This window comes from Rhopalosiphum maidis, chromosome 1 (genome assembly GCF_003676215.2).
Source record: "Rhopalosiphum maidis isolate BTI-1 chromosome 1, ASM367621v3, whole genome shotgun sequence".
Taxonomy (NCBI): Eukaryota; Metazoa; Arthropoda; class Insecta; order Hemiptera; family Aphididae; genus Rhopalosiphum; species Rhopalosiphum maidis.
The window spans coordinates 28,704,485-28,729,075 of NC_040877.1; the positions used below are offsets into that span (position 1 = coordinate 28,704,485).

The 24,591-nt window shown below is 26.9% G+C and overlaps 1 protein-coding gene across 2 annotated transcripts in view; it reads right to left on the reverse strand.

The window, feature by feature from the left end:
- The window catches only part of LOC113549312 (protein Tob1-like), a 41,159-nt gene extending 19,305 nt beyond the window's left edge, over positions 1-21,854 (reverse strand). For both annotated transcript variants that reach the window (XM_026950552.1, XM_026950550.1), the window contains exons 1-2: positions 21,496-21,854; positions 12,986-13,081 (exon numbers count right to left, since the gene is read on the reverse strand). The gene's annotated coding sequence lies outside the window, so the exon portion shown is untranslated. The remainder of the gene's footprint in view (positions 1-12,985; positions 13,082-21,495) is intronic.
- Between the last annotated feature and the right edge of the window lie 2,737 nt (positions 21,855-24,591).

Here is a 24,591-nt window from a genome sequence, read left to right on the forward strand (position 1 = left end):
TATTTTAATGCTTTGTTGTGTTAATCAATCTGAATTACGTAAAACTTAAGTATTTTTAGTGTAAAACAATTAAAAACCTAATTACATTTGATTGTAGGATGTATTAAAATTTATAAAAATAAAATAATTGTTTTCAATTAGAATTAACGCAATTTTATATGTTCCACCTCAACGTTAGTTTGCAATAGAAAAACATAATTAAACGTACACTGCCAATAAAAAAATATTGTTAGAATAAATTATCTCCAAGACGATAAAAAATCCTCATTAAAGGTAAAACATAGCGACGAATATAGTAATTTAGATATACTAACAAAACGAATAAAAATAAACATGTAAATTGGTATTTTTATGTTTAAATATTAAGTAAATTATTGTGAAAATGTTACCGTTTTTGTCGATACATCATACACACATAGTTGGTCATGGTACATAGGTATTAGGTACATGAATAAATATAACATTATATGATCTAATTGATTTCGAACTATGTGTAGTGTAAATAAAATCATTTTAAATTTTTAGTAATTGAGCCAGTGCATTGCTGTATAATATATATTTAAAATGTGCACGAGATCGCGTACAATATATCTTTAAGTCAAATAGGTATCTACAATATTTTGTTATCGCTAACATTTCCAATATAAGTACCACATAAACTACATAGCACATGTATAAACTAGACCGCAATTATAGTTAAAACGAAAACGGAGAAGAATATTTTGACGTATTACCTTAAACTCATAGGTAATGTATCCTATATATTACCTTATAATAAGCATTTGGATTTTTTTTTGTCGTCGGTTAACGAGAATAATGTAACCATTTTTAAATAATAAATTCGTTAAAATTTACATAAATTCTAAATTTTATAACATATTATACGTGGTAATACATATTATAATGATATCGTTTTGAATTAAAATATTAAATACTCGTCCGAAGTACAGCGTTCAAGGTTGATTAATGTAATACTCGAGTATATAATATTATATTATTTTTCTTCGCAGTTTATGTGTTTTATCGACCAGTTTCAAACCGCACGCGATACTCCAAAGCAAACCTGACTACACAAGCGCCTGTTGTTTTGAACGTTCGTTTTACGAAAAAAAAAAGTATAAACATTGTTTACAATCGACAGGCCCCGCCGATGAGTTTGCACTATTTGCACAGTTGACGGCACACAGCGACGGCGCTGAGTAGCGTCGGAATATATTATTAAAATAAAATAATATTAAATGCACGTCATAAGTATCATCACTATCATACTCATTACTGATTAAGGGGGCGCGCGCGTGTAGGATCCTGCAAATATATTATACTGTCGTACTTAGAATATTAAATACTTTTTATTTATACACTCGCTCCCCAGTGGTTGTTGTTAAAGTAGGTACACCTTATAGTTAATAGGTATTCAATCAAAATACCCAAACCAAAAAAATGATTTCCTCGAACAATTTTACGTTGATGTTGAATTATAAGTTAATAATAATAATTAATAATATAATTAAAGTTCACTAAACTCACTGCCCAGTTCACGGTGTCAGTGTATACAAAATGTATTATGAGTATAATAGAGTAACTAGTCTAGATCTCGGAACTTTCATTTTTATACAATCCATATTTATAAGAAATTAATATATTTTAAATATTATTTAATACAAATGTATTTAAAATACAGCTGACGAGTGACGAGACAAAAATAGCATAACGTGTATTAAGTAATAGATGTACGGCATCCTACAGATCAAAAATAGTTGAAGATATATCAATTAAAACATCTATGTGAGGAATATAATTATAGTAATAGAGATACTCCCAATTAACTAAATATTATTGCTTATTTTATAAAATTGTAGTCTATTAACTATATACTCACATTTAAAAATGTGTTTAAATTTGATTTTGAATTATTATTACAATATTACCTATTATTAAATATATACCATTTAAATTAAAAATATAAAAACAATTTTATTACATTTTTTAATTTAGATATTTTGTCATTAGAATTTCATTTTACCTAGAATTACGTTATATTATTAAATATAATATATGAGTAGTGTATATATAATATATACATAATAATATTATTCTGAATGGACAGAAATTCAGGATGTTATGAGTGGATAGGCGTGCGGCGAGACTGAGGGAGTCTTGTGTTATAAACGGAGCTGTGAGTCGTGGAGTACGGGTGGTTCCACGATTCGAGAGCGCGTAACCATTGGCAACGGGCGGCGTGACGTCACTCCAAAACAGTATCGTTACGTCACGCGTGCGACAGCTACGACGAAATATAGAGTAGGGCAAGAGTGTAGTAGCACGCACAGGCTCTATCGACTATGCGGGCACCCCCATCATAACCTCCTTAGAATCCACTGCCACCAACCACCCCTATTTGACAGTAAACGCGTATATTATGGAGACCCACCGACGGCTCGCGATGTGATGCGCGCCAGGTCGACCGTACACACACACGCATCCGCACAACAGCACCCGCAAAAATTGGCCAACTGTAAAATCGGTAGGTATAAATGCATAATATTAAAATGAGTATTTCCACATTATTACCGTTATATTATGCAAAAATTTAGACTTTAACATATTATTGTGAATTGTGATATATGGTTATATGTGACAAGCAATTTTTACTAAAATTATTTAGCTTCGATATTTTTGATATGCAATCGACGGCGATGTATATAATATAATAGATAACTCCATAATATATTAATATCTTCCCAAAATGTAAGGTCAGTGAGTGAAGTCTTATTAGGCGAGTCGTCAATTTGATTTACTTGGACGGCAATTTAACATGAATTACACACATTTGTCATAACGTTCTGCGGTCTTTATAGCACTGCGCCACTGCGTAATTACTACTTACACAACAAATTAATTACTTGATTTTCTTTTTTCATATCAGGAAAAAATTTCCAGCATAACTACATGCTATAATACACGTAAATGTAGTAAATAAAGTATACACACGGTTATAATTATAATATCCTATCTTTAGGTTTTTCCACCTCGTCTTCGTTTATCACCTTTTCCGTATTGCTAACTGTACGATATATCATTATAATATTATATATGCGATAAAATAGCTCACAATTTGTTTATAGATTTTTTTTATATTTTGTGTAATTACTAATCATATAAGTGATTCCCTTATTGTAAACGTATACAGGTTAGCCGTTAGGTTACATAATTATAAAATGTATTGTTAATTAATACTACGGCGCCATAATTCGAATTGAATAAATATTTTTAATTGTTTTTTATTTGTTTCTTATAGTATTAAGCTATTAAATATGAATCAGAGTAACAAAACCAATTATTAGTTTAAAATATAATAATAAACATTGTATTAGATAAAAATTTGGCAAACGTTACCTTACCATAAAATAATACACCATAAATATTTATGAAGTATAAAAACTGTGGTTTTCCATTTAAGAATTTCTATAAAACTTTGCAAAAAATTAAATGAATTTAATTTATATAATTATAAATTACATAAGTAAATTATTCTATGTTTTGTTTTATATATCAGTACATTTTATTAGATACAATTTGTAGTTTTCCATTTCCCAATTCCCATAACTCTTCGCATTATATTTGAGAAAACTTTTACAATTACATGAAAAAAATTGTAGGCATAAACGTATAGTTTTATGCACAAAATAATAAGTTAAGTTTTAAGTATATAATGTAGGCATACGTTGGATACATCATACGTCGTCACAAATTTTTATTATTTTCGTTATAACAATGTAAATAAGTAAATAATAAATGCTTACAACATTATCATAATATAAGTATGATTAAAAATAGAGAAGAATCATAGTACATTTCATAAAAATATGAGTATGAAACTATAAAGCAAAATGTTGAAAAAAATTTGAACGATCAGTATTTCATTAAACACGAACACATATTATTATGATATGCTGAAATGATTTAGACCAACAGTGGCACCATTTGGTACCAGCAGGCGTAATCGGGACAAACAGATGTAAAACAACCGCATGTGCGTGATAAATTCAATATTTGCTAAATATCGGTGATTTCTTTAAAACCGCAAATAAAAATAGGAAGTGAATACACAATTACATTAAATTAAAAAAGTGGTTATCGCTCTGCTGTACAGTAGAGATGGAGAGTAGGTCACTGGTCACTATAATGGATGTGTTAAATTTGAATGCAATGACGGGTATCATTGTATACGAAAAACGATTCTGAACGGAGATGATTTTTCAGTCAATGATAAGTAGTTGGATATATTATATTATTACTTGTATTTAAATTGTAATATATCGTTATTTTACGCGATTTCGTAAAAAATTAAATTTCATACGCTCATAAAATGTTTTCTATATTGACGCTGGATTTTATTTTTACAGTTGCTTGAAGGAAACTTATGGATAATCTAGTATTGGATTTTTGAACCTTAAGTATAAATCACAAAAATTTTATGAATTTTCAACTTCAAAATTCCTTGCAAATTTTCGCGATTTTGATATATTTTGTAAACATTTGAACTTTAAATGCTTATAAACAAAAATTGTGACTAACGATTTTTGATTTTTTTTTACTACGATAAGCACAACTAATAATAAACCTTGTATTAATTTTTAAAGATTTTTTGGATAGCCAAATTTTTTTTATTGGCATTTTAAGAAAAAAAACTTAGAAAAGTCCAAAATTTCAATTATCTATAAGTAGCTCAAAAAGAGGTCAAAATATTTTGAAAATTTAATCGTAAATAGATAACCATAATATAAACACTTGGTGAAAATTTCAAGTAATTATAACGATTCGTTTTTGAGTTACAGCAAAATCAAAAAACCGATTTTTTCAAAAAGTGGTTATGCATAAAAATTTCCGTTTTTCCGTTATTTTTTTCTGACGCTTTTGAAAACTACTGGAAATCTTTTACTTTTGACCCCCCAAAGTACCAACTAGATGAATTTTCCTTTTCAAAGAAGGGCTGAAGTCAAAAATTGAAGCATTATTACTACTCCAAAACGTGATGACAGACATAAAAATAAAAAAAAAACACATCATTGTAAAATCAATACATTCATCACTCCGTTCAGAATCTAAAAAATATATGTATTTCAATTTACACATTATTAAATGGTAAAAAATTGAGATAAATTCTAAAAAAATATTAATGAACGCGATAATAAGATAATCGGTAAACATTAATTTTACATAAATCAAAGGTATACCGTATAATCGATAAATGTCGTGTCAAAAAATATAGTATATCTGTGAGCGTGTTGTTAGATGTTAACATAGACTGTCGGAGTGTCGGCCTGTAAATTGTCATTTAGTATGTGAAACGATGAACACGTATATCGTATATATATATGTATATATATTAATAATATGAAAAACAACAACGATTATCATATTATGACCATACGTGACAGAAATCCAAAGGACAATTACACAGTGATAAAATGATATAAGTAGTTTGTTTCACTGCTGCAGTATGACCGTTTCGTGGTCATCCTCTTGAGAAGAATGTAAGAAAAAAATGTATAAAAATTAATTACGGCAGACAAAACATTTGTCGCGTGGTCGTGCATAAAGGTACCGATTGCCAATTATGTCGTTTTTCGGTGTTTATTATTATTTTTTTGGCAAACCTTTTTGATGTTTTTTGTTTTTTTGTTGTTGCAAAAACAAACATATTATTATCTTCGTTATAAATATAACATTTATTACGCACGCCAAAACCACGCACACCTCGGACGGACCACGGACGGCCAACTGCTGTAGTATGGTGCCACTTGCTATATTATTATTATTATTATTATCATTATTATGCGGCCGCGCACACACCTAAGAAAAGGACGGTAGCAGAGGTGGCAGCGTTGACGACGACGACGACGTTGGACACCCGCGATTCGTATAAATAAACATGCCGACCTCTTGACGAAGAAGACGAAAAATAGACGTGCACGCGATCATCATCATAGTCGGAGCATCGTCGTTGTATGAAAAGTTACATTCGACCCGACACGTTTTGTTGCGTCGCGTTCGTGATTAACACTGTAGTAGGTACAGTCTCAAAAATAGATTAGACTATTTACGGCGAATGGTTCTTCTCCAGCAGGGACACATTCGAAAAACATTTGTTATTTCTCGTATTCATAGTTCGTACCCATCAGAGATAATAACGACGTTGATGATAATAATGTAATAATATCCAGTCGCCGCATATACACACGATACATATTATTATTGACGTGATTTGATTCCTCTCAGTTGCTCTATCCCTCTATTTATAATATATACGATGTACTATGTATGTTTTATAGTGTTTGAATATTTAAATATTTTTGTAGATAATATACAGCAGATACATGTGACTGATTACGGAGCACAGTGCAGTAGCGACTTTTATTTAGTGTGTTACACTACTGACATACAGTTATAGTTAATTGACTTAGTATCTGTTTTACAACTAATACGATCACGATAATAATAATATTATAATATAACAGTATATGTATATTATAATATAAGTTTATTAAAATAAATTTATACGCACGATTTCGCGAGTATATAATAACAGATTTAACAACTATAAAAAAAACTGCCATCGCAATATAATGATCTAAATAGCACTTGAATTATTGTATAAGTATTCGACGAGAAATAAGTTAACGCGATTTATGCAATTTACGTGTGTATTTACTAATTACATTTTACACGGAATCGAAGTAGATAAAATGATTCAAATGACTAACAGTTGACATTGGGAGTATAGATGAAAAAAACGAAAAATCGATTTTATTAAAATTACATAACAATAATTTATGGTAACAATACAATAAAATATATATAAGAGAGAATCAAATTATTTTTCAATCTAGACGACGATAACTACCATTAATATTTATCATTTCAAACTGTACAGAATTAACAAATCGTATTTTATTTCACATGAACTACGTGTAAAAATAAATAAATGGTCAGCAAGCAATAAATTATTTTCAAAACGATTTGAATTTATGTGCATGGTACGTCTTTAACGATATTATACTATGTGGCAGGTCGAGTTAATCGTCATATTGGCTGACACGATTTCATCCAAGTATGAATATATATAATATTATATAATGTAGGTCATGGGGGCTGCAATGAATCGATATGACAACCACAGCAGAGCAAGTAAGCCTTGGACGAGTTCCAACTGACGGACAAACTCACACATTTACAATATGCATGCACATATTGCGGCGTGTAGACTAGTGGACGCGATGATTAAAATAGTGATCGCTTTTCGTATGATGATCGAAAAAACATTTCGATATCAATACAGATTACAACTAAACGACTGTTTCGGAATAGGCACACAACGATTGTATAATTTAATTTATTGGTCTGTTATTGTACAGTACTACAGCAGTCGTTCTTTCTGATCACTTTTCCTAACACGTTTTTACAACACTAGCGCACCGGGTGGTTGACGTCCCCTAGTCGCGTCACGTTTACATCATAAAGCGGTGCTTCACTTTTATTGCTCGTACCTTCATTATATACCTATGTCCTATATATTTGTATTTTGTATATTTCATATTTTATATTTGTATTAATTCAATTTCGTTTTTCTTTTTTTTTTTGTATACAAACGATAGTAATTTACAACTAGTCAAACGGTATAGTATAATAGGAACAAGAAACTGTATAATATCTATAGTATATTAGTATAAGAACTCTATAGCAAATATTATTATAGCCAAGTCAATAATTCGAAACGTTTGCTGCCATTCACTACTCACACCGCGTGGATGGAATCCGTTTAGTTTGCTATTTTTGAGCATTGATCTTATAACAGTTTCAAAACGACAATGTGATATAATAATATAAATAACAGCGACATGTGCACAACCGACAGAAATAGACTACAACTACATAATATGGTCTCCTACACAATTTTTATATTTATAATAAAATAACATTATATAATATACACATATAGTGTATCCACATTTTATGCTATGAAAAATTCTATATTTTGTTTTCTTACTGCGAGAATATCGACCAACAACAATGTATAGGTATTAAATATTATGACACGTTCAAAAATAATATGGTAGGTATGTTGATACAAATTGTTTTATATCACAGGGGAGTGTATTATAGACACCTATATCATACACAATCATTAAAAAAAAGTAAAACTACTTGTACAATCCATATTAAAAATAATAACGTTATTGCATTATTTACCCACGTGTTGATCGTGTTAAAAAATACACAGATGTCTCAACTCTTTATTGGAACGTTACGTATACAGTCAATATATTATAATATTATAGATATTATTTTATATAATTTATGTTATTTTGAATTTCGATAAAGTTGCATATTATTTTAATAAATATCGATAAGAACGGTATAAATTAAAATCAGGAGAATAATAATTATAAAATAATTGTATTTTATCATAACAAGTTTAGTTAAAAAGCCTTTAAATCAAAAGATATATTTTATGATAACAAACTGTATGAAAAAAAAAATAAGAAAATTGAAACCACTTTACAATATCTGTTGTAATAATATTTGCTGTAGTATGGATATTATAATTATATTGCTATATTTTTCTTATAAACCATTAAATGATTGAATGATTAATAATTAATGATAAATGATGATCATTGCAATGTTTCATTTTACACATTATTTCGTAATTATTAAAATCGTTTTGTTGATAAGATTAACCACACTTATAAAATGATAGAAGAATACATTATTATATATAGTTTTAAATATTATACATAATGAATAGTTTCGAAATAGTGGACGAAAAATTAAATATTTTTTTGCAATAAATGCATTAACGTTTTGGTGTATCGAATTGAAGTCAAGGTGAAGAGTTTAGTTCCGTTTGTTTGTCATACATATGTTTTCAAAAAACAATACTTCTATAGTTTTCATTGTACAAATTATTAGTGGACATTAATTTAAGTAATAATCGTGATGTCTTGCGATTTACTTGGTTTGGTTTCAAAATAAAATACAATTAACCTTGTGAATGACACTCGCGTGTGACTTCTTGTTTTGTTCTGCAATCACATACGACCCAACATTTTTTACCTATCTGTTAATCATAAACAACGATTGCGTTTACGTGACCAATTTTTTATACATGCAAGACCATTGACCGGTTAAGGAGGTGGTCGCTACATTTTTAGATCTGTGTTAAGCACTACTAATTCTATAATATTAATATATATTTTTTTCCATGAAACCTTTTCTTAAATGTAAGTTAAGAGTAATATTAAATAACTTATAATGTATTAAAGATATTAAAATATATATAGTTATAATATTATAACATAATGTACATTGTGAATTATTATTCAAATTGAATGGAAAAAAATATTATAATTTATTAAGAAGTCTATACGTATATATAACTTTAACAGGCTGATTAAGTTTATCCTAATTATACGTTGGTATTTATGATTTGATTACTTTATCATTAGCAACAAATTAAATATATACGATTTATTTCTTCGAAAATTATATTTCAATTGTTCAATATTTGACCTTATATATAAATATATTATTAGAATTCTTAATATGAACATTGTTTCAAGTTTATTAATACATATTTTTATGATATAAAAATCAAATATGATTAAAACATTTTTTGTCAATTTATAAATTATTAATTTTAACAATGCTAAAATGTATTTATTAAAATATATTTCTTAATAAATTATAGGTACGTAAATAAACTTTCATTTTGTTATGGATTTTTGAATGAAGTAATAGATCTCTTAACATTTAAAATATTTAATTTTCCAACATTAAGTTCTAAAATATCTACAAAAAATTATTGGCGTATAATGTTATTAATTATAGTACTTTAAACGCTAATAAATATGTTCTTATAGAAGGTAAAATTAAAGTATTTTATGTTAACTACCGACTACCACATATGCACTAAATACTATGCATATACATAAATAAGAGCCACATAAATACACGATATACTAATATAAATGTTATAAAATTACCAAGACTATAAATATATGTTTCTAGAGCTCAGTCAAAAATTATCTTTAAAATTAACTATTTTTTATCGTTAAACATTAAGATAGTTAAAATGGGCACCTACTTACATTGGATAACTATAATATAAATTATATTATCGTAACATATAAAACAGTTCAGTTTTTTCTGCTTATAATCTTATGTGCTAGTAGCGAGTATAAGGTTCATTGACAACATTTATTATGGAATATCATAATATATGTATATCGTATGTGTACCTAACGTATTGTGTAGGATACAAATTCCTCACCTTCATAAGTTCAGATAAAAAACTCATGTTACATTTGAATATTATGTAATATCAGTAAGCTATAGGTGAACGTTGTTTTAATTTGAATGAAACATCCTGTCAATTTTTTTAATATTCAAATTTATATATTAATTAGATATACAAATTATAATTTATTTTACATGCATTTTTTCAGAAAAAAAATGCTTTTTTGTGTAAAAATTAATAATCTACGAATTTTTTTTGTAGTTTAAGCTAGGAAGATGTTAGACTATTTTTATAATTGTTACGTATACCTTGTATTTTAAAGTATGCAGCAACCTTAGACTCTTTTGGAAAGGTCAGACACATTGAAAAATAAATATCGTGATTAACCACTAGTTCAATGTTGTGTCTACAACGTAAAAAACCAATTCGGTTATCGGTGGCGTAGAAATAATAATTATATGTGGTAATTTAGACACGTGGTCCGGCGTCCGTGTACATTTTGAGTTAATATCATTATGATATTATATATGATAATAAAAATAACTTTAAAAAAATAAAAATTTCTTAAATCAAATATATTTGGTTATTGTGTAATCACCTATATATGAACAGATACAAACAGAACAATCGTTTTACTTGATTTAAAGAGAGTGATATATAGTTTATGTACGTACGAGAAAGAGTGAGAGGCAAAGAGGTACATATAGAGAAAGAAAAACATCGTCCAATACTCCTATTATTACAATATAATCTAAATGAAATGATAGTAAATGGTCGTTCACGGTAACTCGTTGACCCGCAGGTGTAAAAAAAACAGTAGTTATAATATTATAGAACCTCGCGCACTTTATTGATTTATGTCGAGGTCTTTCACCCATCAAAATCATAATAAAGTGATCTATAGGACAAGGTTTATTAAATTAGAAATGGTTCAAAGTTTTAACGAAAACAAAATTTAACATTTTGCTTTGATTGGGCCATTATGATACTTTCAAAATAAAGCAACAAGCTGTATTAATACACTATTATCTATGTACTTTATGTTTGTACACATGTCACATACAATATACTAATATAAAATTTTATATTTATTTCATAATACACAATTTTATCTTGTTTATTAAATATAAGTTGATAATCTGTTTAGATAATTCGCAATAAATTAAAAAAAAATTACAGTATTTTATTTGCATTTGCATTTTGCATAATAATATATCTAAAAAAATAATTAATAAAACAATAGTTAGGTATTACTTGAAATACCACTTTATAAATAACACATGATAATATACGTATAACGATACATGTTGATTTGAACTATTTATTCAATATCGTTCAGCACAATAAAATCCGTCGAATAATTGTATTGAACCGATTTAAAATGTCAATGGCTATATGATATCAGAATTACTTTAGGAAATTATGTTTTGATAAAATAATATAAAATTCGTATAGATACTCAATATATTAAAATATCAGTATAATATTTTAACTTATCATTTTAAGCATTCTAAGATAAACTATTTATTATTTTATTAAGTAAGTGATTTCAAGATCGTTTTGTGAGAATCAACGTATTAAAAAGTATATCTCTTAATTTTAACAACTATAGTATTGTTTATTTATACCCTTAAAAACATAAATAGGTACATTTTAATCACTTGTCCTTGGAATACGTTATCATAAATAAATACAAAATTCAAGTGACATCTAGTAAAACGATAACAAATAAAAGTTAAACTATATCACTATCTGTCTAGTCTATAAATTAATTATTCTGTAGAAAGTACTAATCAATTAATTATAAAAAAAAATAGTGCCGTTCTGTTCCTAAAATTCAAATTTATTTTTATATAAGTATATCCAATTAACTATTAATTTCTATTTTCTAATATGATATAACTCATAAAAGAGTAGTTAGTTCTGTAAAAATTTGAAACAAATTTATGTCTTTGTGATAATAATATTTATAAGATTGATTTTTTTTTTTATCGTAAGTATTTGGTGTGATTGACAAGACATATGATATTTATGATTTTACTACGCAGTTGCTAAAAAATAATTTTAGTTAGTATATTCAGAATGAGTTTAAATTATTCTTTTAAGTTCAACAATTAATTATACATTAATTTCCAAAAGACTATTAAAGTCTAAAAGTATAATTAAAACTAACGAATTTGAAAGCGTTTATTTGTATGAATAAACATATATATATACAAATACACACATATATATGCCTATATAGATATTAGATATAGATAGAGAAAGCAATAAGTCGGTAAATTTAATTTATGCAACGGTGACAAAAGATAATTGTATAGCGAAATTGGCAGTGATACGTGATTTAACATATGCTGTGTGATACACTGTTTATGACAATACACTACGGGAAATATTATCGAAAATGAGAGAAACTTAGACATTTCTGTGGATAAGTTTAGATTTTAGAGAAACTTATAATTCAAAGACAATAATATGTTATATTATTATGACATTCTTTTTTTTATTGTTTATTATGCTACTTTTGACTGAGCATTGGGTTGCATAAATTAAGTGTAGAGAATATATTTTATTTTTATAAATAATATGTATATAGTATTATGTTTATTAGCTATTACTTACTTAATTAATAAAATAAATAAAATTTTTTATAAAAAATGTAGATATTTTTTATTTACTTACCGAGTATATGCTGGTTGAATTAGGTTAAACTATTAATTATGACTTTCGTCCTCAGGAGTATTGGCCTCAACGTTTTTAATTCCCAAAAGTAGTTTCCTGAAACAAACATTTTTTTATTTAATTAAGCTATTATTAGTCTTAAATTGTTTTAGTAGTACACAATTACATATTATATTGTTTTAATATTCAATTGATCAAATATTTTAATTCGTATATCTAAAATACTTAGTTTTAAAAAAACATACTAATTGTAATTTTATTATTTTCATTAGAAATAAATCAAATTCAATAGTTAGTTAAAATTGTATTTTATTAACAAATTATTTTGGATTAGATAATATTTTGTTTTATTTATTTATTTCTATAAATTATTATTAAATTAAAGTAAATTTGTATACATTTTTGTTTGAAATTACTAAGTAAAAACTTTTTAAATGTGGACATTTAATTCAGTGGTCAACGAATATTTAATAAAATAAAAAATAGTCAATATGTTTTGTATAGTATTATTTTACATGGTCTTTGTACTGAAAGACAAAATTGTAAACACACATGTCAATATTGAATTTAAATAAAACTATTTATCTTATGAAAATATAAAATTAAATAATAGAAATAGTAGACGAGAAAATAGTATTATACTATTATGTGTTTAAAAAATAATCAATAAAACAATACAAAAGAAAATTTAAAAATCTTTTATCCTAGAAATTAATCAGAATAATTCAACTTATATAGCATTTAGGGTTTTATTAAAAAAAATGTATCGAACAATAGTTTTAATCTTTCTGATATAAAAATGTAAAATAAAAATAAAAGCAGTACTTTAGTACTGAATACCATTAATTATACTTGATGACACAAAATATAAATATAACTATACCAAATGTATATGTTATTAATAAATAAAATATATTATTACATTCATAAATCAGAGGATAAACAACATTTTTTTAAATATATTTTTAAAATAACAATTTGCCAATATGACAAAGAAAAGTTAATTTCACTTATTTTATTATGTCCTTGTAAGTGGGTATAAATTTAAAAGTGCATCAAATTTGAAAATGCACATTTATCTTTTGAGTGATGATTCTAAATAAATGTTTTAATGATTAGAAGTGTAAAATGATTTTTTAGTATTTTGGCAGACCAATGTATAAATGTATGCACTTTATTTTTGTAGTTGCGGTAAAGTTTGGTGTTCGATTTATAAAATCAAATATACCAAATATATATAAGTACGTATAGCAGGTACTTATAGTTTTAGGTTATTTTTATAAAAATCTTAAATGTTATAAATGTACAAATTTAAAATTACATTAGGTACATGCAACTATACAAGTACATGAATAATTGTATTGTTTAAAACACAATTTTATGTATCACATAAATTATGAAAAATAATCAAATCAATATTTTTTTATTTTTAACATTTCACATTTTTCTACACTTTATAAATTCCTATGAAAAAAAAGAAACATATTATGTTATTAAAATAAAACACAATTTAACCTAACACGTGGATAGAATAGGTACAATAATCTAATATAGAGAATAGAGATGTAAGATATCAAATTATTGTTGTATCATAATTTATTGTTGTCATGTCACTCATGAAGTGTGATTCTAACGATTATTTATTAACCATCTTATTTTTATTAAAACTGTTAGTTACAGGACTATTAAATGATAAGGATAAAATACCAACTAAAGCCATTAATTATAATTTAATAGGTGAAAATTATTACTTACTTTTTTTATTAATATATTAATAAAAGTCCAGCATCATATAAATTTTATAAAAAATATTTATTATTTACTGGATAACATTATACCAGCATATGCTATGATGAACACAATAATAATTTCTAGAATAATGTAAGCAACTATAGATATATCCGCAGAATACTAGAAAAAAACCATAACAATAACAATAATAGAAATCAATGGCTTAGCAATATTATAACACGCGATGTGATATTATTTTATAGGTTTTCAAATAATAAGGATATTTAAAGTAAAATTTATTAAATTGCCCAGTGTAATTGAATAATCAATATAATTTATGATACAATATATTGTTATTGTTTTAAAATAATACTTATATACAATAATTTTGTAAGTAATTTGTTGTTGTAAATACTCGGTATAGTTACCAGTTGGTATGCTTAATTTTGAATTATTTACGTCTAATGTCTGAAGACATTAGTGACTAGCCTGAACAATATTATCCATGTTTTAAAGAATATACTTCTCTATATATACAATATTAATTATCATAATTCTTCAGTATATTATATCACTCCTGCCCATATAATACATACGATGAGACATTGGAATTATTATATAGTGCCTATATGTACTAGGCATACGAGGTAGGGATTTACACACTTGTATAGCACACACACATACACATCTAACACACAAATAAAAAAAAGTAAAATTACTATGAAATATATAATGGAAATAGTCGAGTTATTTGTCTTTGAACTTTGATCGTATTATTGTATCCGACTATAAAGCGAATGTATTTTTAACACGTTTAGCGTGGAGGGTTGTAGGGGTGTTAGTTGGTAGATACACCCGAATCGATTGCATTTTAGGGCACAAGTTTACAGCGCACACAAACAAACCGTAAACTCATATACACACACACCACGAGCGCGCGCGCGCGTGTGTGAACTGTGCACACGGCCAACCCCTATGTGTAAAGTTTAGAGAGCCTAGGGAAGTATCTGGGTCAAATCCTTCTTCCACTACACGACTAACTATATACAACATACCACTGTACAACCACCCCTAACCCACCCGGATATCACGATCGGGAAAGCACGTCACGCACACACCGTTCCGCAGACGTTCGTTTATCACTACGCTGAACCCTCCTCTCACCATCGAGTTCCCGTTGACTAAACGAATATACGATGGTATTCTTGGTGTCCTAGGTCTTTGCGACCAGCCAGCACAAAGAAGGTATACAATTATATTTTGTTCTCTTTATTTTTTACGATAACAAGCAAGGTTAGGCTGAATCAATTATTTTGTTACGAATTAATTGCTAACAAAATCGTCAACATCTGAACAACCGTCATAAAAAATAAAATAATTTATAATAATTACATTAGTATTTTAGACGTATTTGACAGCTATAAACATAAGGCGCATTGTTAATTAGCATGGTGAAAGTTACTCATGTCAATATTGAATAGTGTTTTAATCTTTAATCGAATACCCAACTCATAAAATACTAAATATTTACAATTTTAGATTCTGAGCGGAGTGATGAATGTATTTAATTTACAATAAGTGGTTTTTTGTTTGTCATAATTTGTTTAGGGCACTAAAAATGCTTGAATTTTTTACTTCCATAAAACCAATTTTTAACAAAATCAAGTTTCTTATATTATTTTAATTTAAAAATGAATAACCTGTTCTACTTGAATTTTTTGTAAAATGTTTTTATCAGTATATTCTGTACATGGAATAATTTAAAAAATATTTGAACTCTTTTTGAGCTATAAACAATTTCAATTTTTATTTTTATTTTTTATTTTTTTCTATAAATACCAATAAATAATTTTTGGTTTGGTCAATCAGCTTGAAATACGAGGTTCCTATAACTAAGCTCACTAGTAGGTAAATCAAAAAATCTAAATAATAATATTTTATAATAAATTTTTTTTTTTATTAACATTTGAAGTTCAAATTTGGATGGAATTATATACCTACCTAAATAAATATTAACAATTTTAGTTGTTTTGTCGTAATTCAAGAATATTATTCAAGGAAACTTGAAACTTATATGTATAATATTATTTATTATTATGATAACATTTCTAAAACAATAAAATACATTTTAAGATATTGAGAATTTATACCATGGATAACCTGTTCACACCGTTATACGCTAAATTAGAATTAACTCAAAAGTTAATAACAATAATAAATAATAAAAACTATAGATTTGGGAACTACTGAACTAGTTGCCACTAAATTTGGAATATGTATATATTTCTTTATAAATTCGTGGTCAACAAAAATAATATTTAATGTATTGTTTTTTATTTAAATGTACATCAAAAGACAATGTCCGTATATATAACTTATAGAATAAAAAAATATTCGATCGGCGTTGACAATAATTTCAAAGATTATTTTAGAGATGTAAGAAAGTTTAGAGAGTAGTTAAAATCATGTTTAAAATTATACCAAGTGCTATATCCACCACAGGTGGATTAATCATCTCGATGAAATTATTTTACAAAACTAGGTACACTGATGCCAATTTTCCCATGATCAGAAGTACTCTAAACCGTCTGTATAGAGCTGTATTATATAGGTATTCACTTATTCTTTTTACATGCGAAGTCAAGCTGACAGCCAATAACGTGAATAAATACAATGTTTTTAGCAAAAATTAATTCAATCTACCTATCATAAAATATACTTAATAATTACTAATTAGCCTGACAGATTCTCTTCGTTCAGAATTATTTTTCGTATTTTATGATTTATCATTGAATTCAAATGTATAGTGGTTTACTCAATTATGAGATTCACTCGACACCTAATGTACATTAGATCAATTACCTACTTTTCCCCTTTTTAGAATACATATCTAAAAAATAATAAATGCAATTATTATTTTCTGATAAGTATATATATATATATATATATATTATAATACTATTATTATAAAAATATAAAAATATAGTACCTAAATATATATACACTTCAATAATTGTGTAGTATATGGATCTTAAACAAATGCTTGAAATAATATTATATACTATAATAATAGTAGGTAGGTACCTAATAAAATAAAATTATTGTGTTTAATTTACATTTCAGTTAAATCAATATTTAAAAAAATAAGATATCAGCTGTAATCTGTTTTTACAGCTGATACCTTATTTAGCGGTGAATCACTTGTTCGTTCATACAACGACACAATAATACCACGGCTGATTAGGTAATCGATCATGTTGGGTTATGTTGGTAACCAACCGCAATACCGCATGCACACGGGTGATAATCAGGAAATCAGAAACATAATATATATATATATATATCATAAAATGCTTAAACAGACGCAATTGTTTGAGGTTAAACATGGAGCGATTGAATAATATATACGAATTGAGTATATAATGCCTTGCGTATTTTAAAAAGTACATTAATTTTAATTTAGGTACTTATCATATTGTAACTTGAAAGCACATCGAAAACTGCCGATACATATCGTTTTCACATGTGAACAGAACTTGTGAACTAGAACACATTTTAACAAATACCTATCACTGTTTACCAGCGATAATGTTTCAATTGTCGCGTTTGTTCAATTCTCATATTTAAAATTTGAACAATCGCTTAAATATTGAAAAATTTATAATATTAGATACTATGTTGGTCGACTTATAAATTAATATAGCCTTGGTTTAGTAATGATAATTAATGAGCTGCTGTTGAATCGTTAATTGGGTCAGAAATATTTTCTGTGCGCACTGTGTATACACAATAATAATATAATATCAATCGAAAACCCAAATGCTGGTTCGCTGCTCTATTGTATATAATATAATATATGTCATATTACATAGTATTGTGTGTACAGTGTTGATAAACGTATATAAAACTCCAGCGTAATGGCATTGGATATCCGGCAATGGTTTTATTATGTTATCTGCCTGGTGCGCTGATAAAGACGATACAATTCATATATATATATATATAAAAAATATTATATTGTAACTTATAAGTTGTTTAGGAGATTACGTAATGTATAAAACAGAACAACGAAATTCCCACGGAGGACTAGGTCACATTACGTCCTATATAGTTACCACAATATATATTATATATATATATATATATATATATATGTGAAAAAAAATACCTATCTATAGTATAATATATACCTAGTGTTAAAAATATTAAAAACATTGTCGTCATTCATCATTCGTAGTCTTAAAAGAGTTTCGGATGTGCCTCCGTGACGTTTCCATTCGACCTTGATTTCGGCTTATATTTTTTTGCTAATATTAACCTTGAACAAGTTTTTCTTCTCCTGATCACAACACTACTTTGTGAACAAAAATACATGTTCTTACGATACTTTTTAAATTATATAAGAATATATATTATATTCTTGTCAGGCTGGTTATAATAATGAAACACAAATAAATACAGAAAATACGAATATAACGATGATATAAATTAAAATGATGTAGTATTTTATCTAGATAATTGAGATAAATGAAAAAAAAACAAATTGGGATAAATCTATTTTTGGGCAAGTTATGAAATCGGGTTTTGGCCTTCACTGAACCTGAAAACATGAAAACATTTATGCCATGGACTCCTATGGCCTATTACTCTAATACTGGATAGTCCAAAACACTAAGTTTTTTGTAAATGGGTATGTTTAGTGAAATTAAAGTTAAAAGTATTTTTCATTCAATTACGATTAAGACTTTAGGTATTTGATTTTTAGTAAGACAAAATAACAAACACCAACCAGATACAGCGGCACTTACCTATAACTAATTATTTGATTCGTTATCACGTGGAATTATCTTCATTAATATTGGAAAACTCTTTCATTTTAATTGTTGTTAACCTAATGATTTAAATGTTCTTATCGACAACAAATTTTATGGTTCATCATTTTCTCATTGTCTTATTAGCACGTGCTGGCAATTAAATCGATAAATTAAAAGTGTAAACGTTTATAAAAAAATTAGATTAATAATTAAAGGTCTTTTATTTAATTTTTACTACTTGACTTAACTGGTATGCAAAGTCGCAAAAATATTTTTTTTATTTATAAATCTGATTCAATAACTACTAATTTGATATCATTACATTTATAACACATTTCTTATAAAATTAAAATTTAATAAATAAATAATTTACTAAATTATATTATTTATTTTTTTATTTTTTATCCTCATGAAAATTTACTTCTAATTTCTATTATAACTGCAAAATGTATATGATATAACAATATTTTTACGTATTATAATAATATAATACGATCATAGGATTTAATAGTTAATATTAATTTTGAATTTATTCGTGTTGACTCAATAAAATATTCACATAAAATTATGCCTATAACAAAAATTAAAACGTTTTGGATGAAAATAGTGCATTTTAACAACCTTGTTTCTACAGATATATACAATTAAATTACTTTTGTATAATATAGTTTTATTTATTATCATTTATACATTAGTTTAAAGGTATAATGCAAATTGGTAATGGTAAATTTCAAAGATCGTGTAAATCACAAAATCCGTTATATTAACGCTTTCCCATTAGATTACACACACAAATGTATTAACCCGTTGGTATCTTCTCTATTGGCCATTGACCTATATCGTTTTCGTTTTTTCTTAATTAACCATTTTAAAAAACGTACAACAATTGATGGCGTTTGCGGGACATGTCCTTTAACGGTCGATGCTTCACCCAAGGTGAAATTTTGTGTACGCGTTATTCCCCTCCCCATTTGTGAACTAAATTCCTCCACCCAAAAAAAGTAAACGGGTTCCAAGGCAAATACCGTAAAATCGCGAAAATCATAAAAATAAATATTACCTAAAAGTTATACTTTAATTTCATTTATTTTTTTAAATAAATATTAACAAAACATATTATGTCTCTACTAATATACAGAAGTATATATAAAAAGAAACATATCACCTATGCTTATTAGTTATATTATTACATTTTAAATAATAATGAAGGTGAAAGTTAAACATGAACAAAGTGGGGATTAGAAAAATATGTTGTTATTATTTATTAAACTAAATGTAAACGCCTAATATATAGATAAATGTGCTCTGATTATAATAGAAGTCTTTTGATTTTATTAAAGAATCATGATTTTTAATTTCTGTACTTAATGTATTTACATTACAGAGAAACCCTATACTAATAAAAATAATTAAGTTAATATGCTTATAAATTCTATAAAATACATACTTTTGAAAAATTGCAATACGTTTACTTATATTACGTGCCATAGATCACTGTTACAAATACCTATTTTATACATTCAGTTGTTTGAATTATAGTATTTAAAAGATCTTTTAAAAATATCTCTTAAACTGACATCAAAAATAGACAAGTTAATAGTTAATTAACTGTAATTCTACAAGAAATTTTTTAATTCAATAATACGGAACATCTATTTTCCAGTGTTGGAATTTCCAGATAAATCGAATGACGACCTCTATATAATTTTTAAAGGTGAAATTCGTGTAAATTAAATTGATGATAAATTAAAGAAAAAGTATTATTTTAGGATAGTATAGATTTTGTTGTTTATCGTAAGTTTGATATTCCGATTACTACAGCGTTAATGTTGACCCAACCGGTTTTGTGCACGTGTCCCAGACAAAATAATATTTTGTTAACGTATAGTCTTTTTAATTTTAAATTTTCTCATAAATACGTTATTTTTTTAAGTACAATAATTAACTAAGATTAAACTAACTTACCAAAGGTGATTAAGTGATTCTGTTGGAATTGTTGGGCTGCCAGCGTTGAATTTTATTTCAAAATAAAAGAGACCAAAAACTATGACGGTACATACAAATATGTAGGAATAAATGTACGATATTTTATAATATATAATGTTTGTAAATATTATATAAAAAAATTTGTTTTAGTAATATTGTGAAATCGTTTCCGACAGCAAAAAACACGACACTACGATCAAAAACCGCCCGATAGAGTTTGTGTGGGATATATAATAATATGTTATATACTGTATAAAAAAAAAACAAACGTTTTATTAACAACTAAAGGAACAGAACGGCAGAGCGTACGGAGCGCGTGTGACAGACCGAATGCAAGGCGGCCCGGACGGCAGCCACGGTGAGCGTCGCGCCTCGGGGGCTCCGTCCAATATGATGATTGACGTCACAGCGAGTATACGTCACGAGCGACAGCACCGTTGCTAGGGGGTTCTGACGTCACGGCGGCCCTCGCGTAGGCGTACACACTCGCACGCCACGCGCGTCCCGGATGTGTCCAGGGGGCGGTTCTCGCTTCATCTTGGCGGCGGTGGCATAATTGCCATGTATCCCATGTGCCCTCCACACCAAAACCACCCCCTCGAAACTACCTCCTTCCCCAACAATCCACTGTAAAACGCACATCGTAATCAGCACAGACTCGCGGAATATTTTCGAACGAGCAAGCAAGCGGTAGTGGCGGTGAAAACGAAATCCCGCGACACAACGAAGTTGTTATTACTTGTACATAAAGCCTCCCACGGTGGGTTGGTAGTTTTTAAGTCGGAAGCGTTGAATGAGAGGGGGCGTGGGTGAAGGATGATGTGGATCGGGTCGGTACATGGGAGTTAGATAAAATAAAATAAATAAATAAAATCTTGCAGCAAGAGCTGATGACGTCAAACGTCTTGCACAGGATTCGCTAGGCGAATTGGTGGTTGACTTCGGCAGGAGGAGAGGAGCATCATGAGTGGGTTATTTTGTACATATAGTTCAATACGAACTTTAAATCAAACACATAATAGTATTATAATAACATGTGTTAGCAATGATGCGTAAATAAAAAATTGTCATCAATTTTCATTGTTTTTTAAAATCTACGAAGAACATTACAATTTTATACAATATAATATATAATTATATACGTATTATCATTGATAATAAATACAATGTATTTATAAATTTATAATCAATGGTATTATTAATTATTATTTATTATACATAGTATCCTCTTTTTTTTTGTCACATGTTTCTTTTTAACACAACAATAATATGCTATATTTATTCAGATTAACGTTCTGTTATTATATTTTTTCTTTGTATAAGTACATATAACACGCTAAATTATTAAAAATGAATAATTCATATACACATATTTCAAACTAACCATATAATAATATATTTCATCTTATATTTTGAAATCCAATGTCATTTTAACTATTATAAAATGTATAAAACTGTAGGTATTATTAATGTACAATCATCGTTTATTATACATGATACATTCCTACCTACCTTTGTATATGAATGGTACATTTACGTAAATGCTAACAATTTATATTCATAATTTTATCTTTAAAAACAAATATTATTTGTACAAGTACTATTTTACAGTTATTAGTACAATTATTATTAATGAAGTACTCGGTCCACATAAAAATAATTAATTTATCATACATTATAATATAATATACCTTCTTATTATTGTTTAAACCTTAAATTATAGACAGGTAGTACCTACTTATAATATGAATGCCTATACATTGTTTCAACCAAATAAATTGTATTTATACTTATGTTAATGATAATTTTTAAAAAATCAAGGAAATCACTCGGCTATGTTTGTATAGTATAGATTTTTAATGTACCTCATAAATAAATACGTCGCTTTGATGGATATGTTAAATTTTTAATTCAATAATTGCATACAAAAAACGATTCTAAACAAATACCCTTAACACTTACTCACCCTCAGCTACTATTAGTATAAATTATATATGATTAAAATATTAATATATTTAGCCAATTATCTTGAAAATATAAATTATTGCATAAATACAAAAATACATCATAATAATATATACTGTCCATTTATATAAATTCAAATATTTAATTTATAATATATTGCAAATGTATAGCGGTATTTAAGGTTTATAGCACACTAGGTCAAATCAAAATGTTTATGATGCTCGTGGTCGTCAACAGAGTGAGCGCATGTGCCACGCGTGGGGTTGCAAATGTACCTCCCACTAGACAATACAATTACAAGCCTGTTTGATGAATTAGCAAATTATTGGAAAATTTATTTCTTATCAATTCTAAATAAAATTTCACTTCATCGATCATTTCCCGTTGAAATAATAAGCTATTCGGCCAGTATTCAGGTATAGCCGGATACTAAGCCCCCTCCAATGTTTTAAGTACAGGTCTTAGCATCCTAGCTGGCTCTTTTTCTATCTCTCAATCGATTTTAGTGTACTTATATTATACATTATGTTATTTACTTGATTTTTAAATTGCTTGTGTGAACAGATATTAAAATAGTTCTAATTCAATTAATTCAAAGACTTAATAAATTCTAGTTAGAATATTTTTTTAAATATCCAAGATTAGATATCTAATTGTTTTTGCACTTCTTATGATTAATTTTTTTAGTTTGTAGAACTTCACATAATTAGTGTACGATATAACTTAATTTTAATAATAATCATGATATTATAATCACTTCAGTTTTGTCCCTATAAGTATCATTTAAATTTTATAAAAAAAAAAAGGAAATTGATACAGTAGAGACAATAAAATAATTTATTAATTCAATAAATACTATGATAACATTATTATAAATATGTACTAATTAATAATAAATAGGTACCTCTGCAATACATTCGATTAAAAAATAATCACAAATATAAGCCAATAATAAAATAATAAATTTAGTCTTATTTAAAAATATATTAGAACTTGATTCAGAAATTAATATAAAGAGTATAAACATAGTGCATTAAAAAGGGTTAAAGAAAATCTACCATAAATATATAGTATAAAAAGTATATAAACAAGTAAAAAAATGTTGATTTA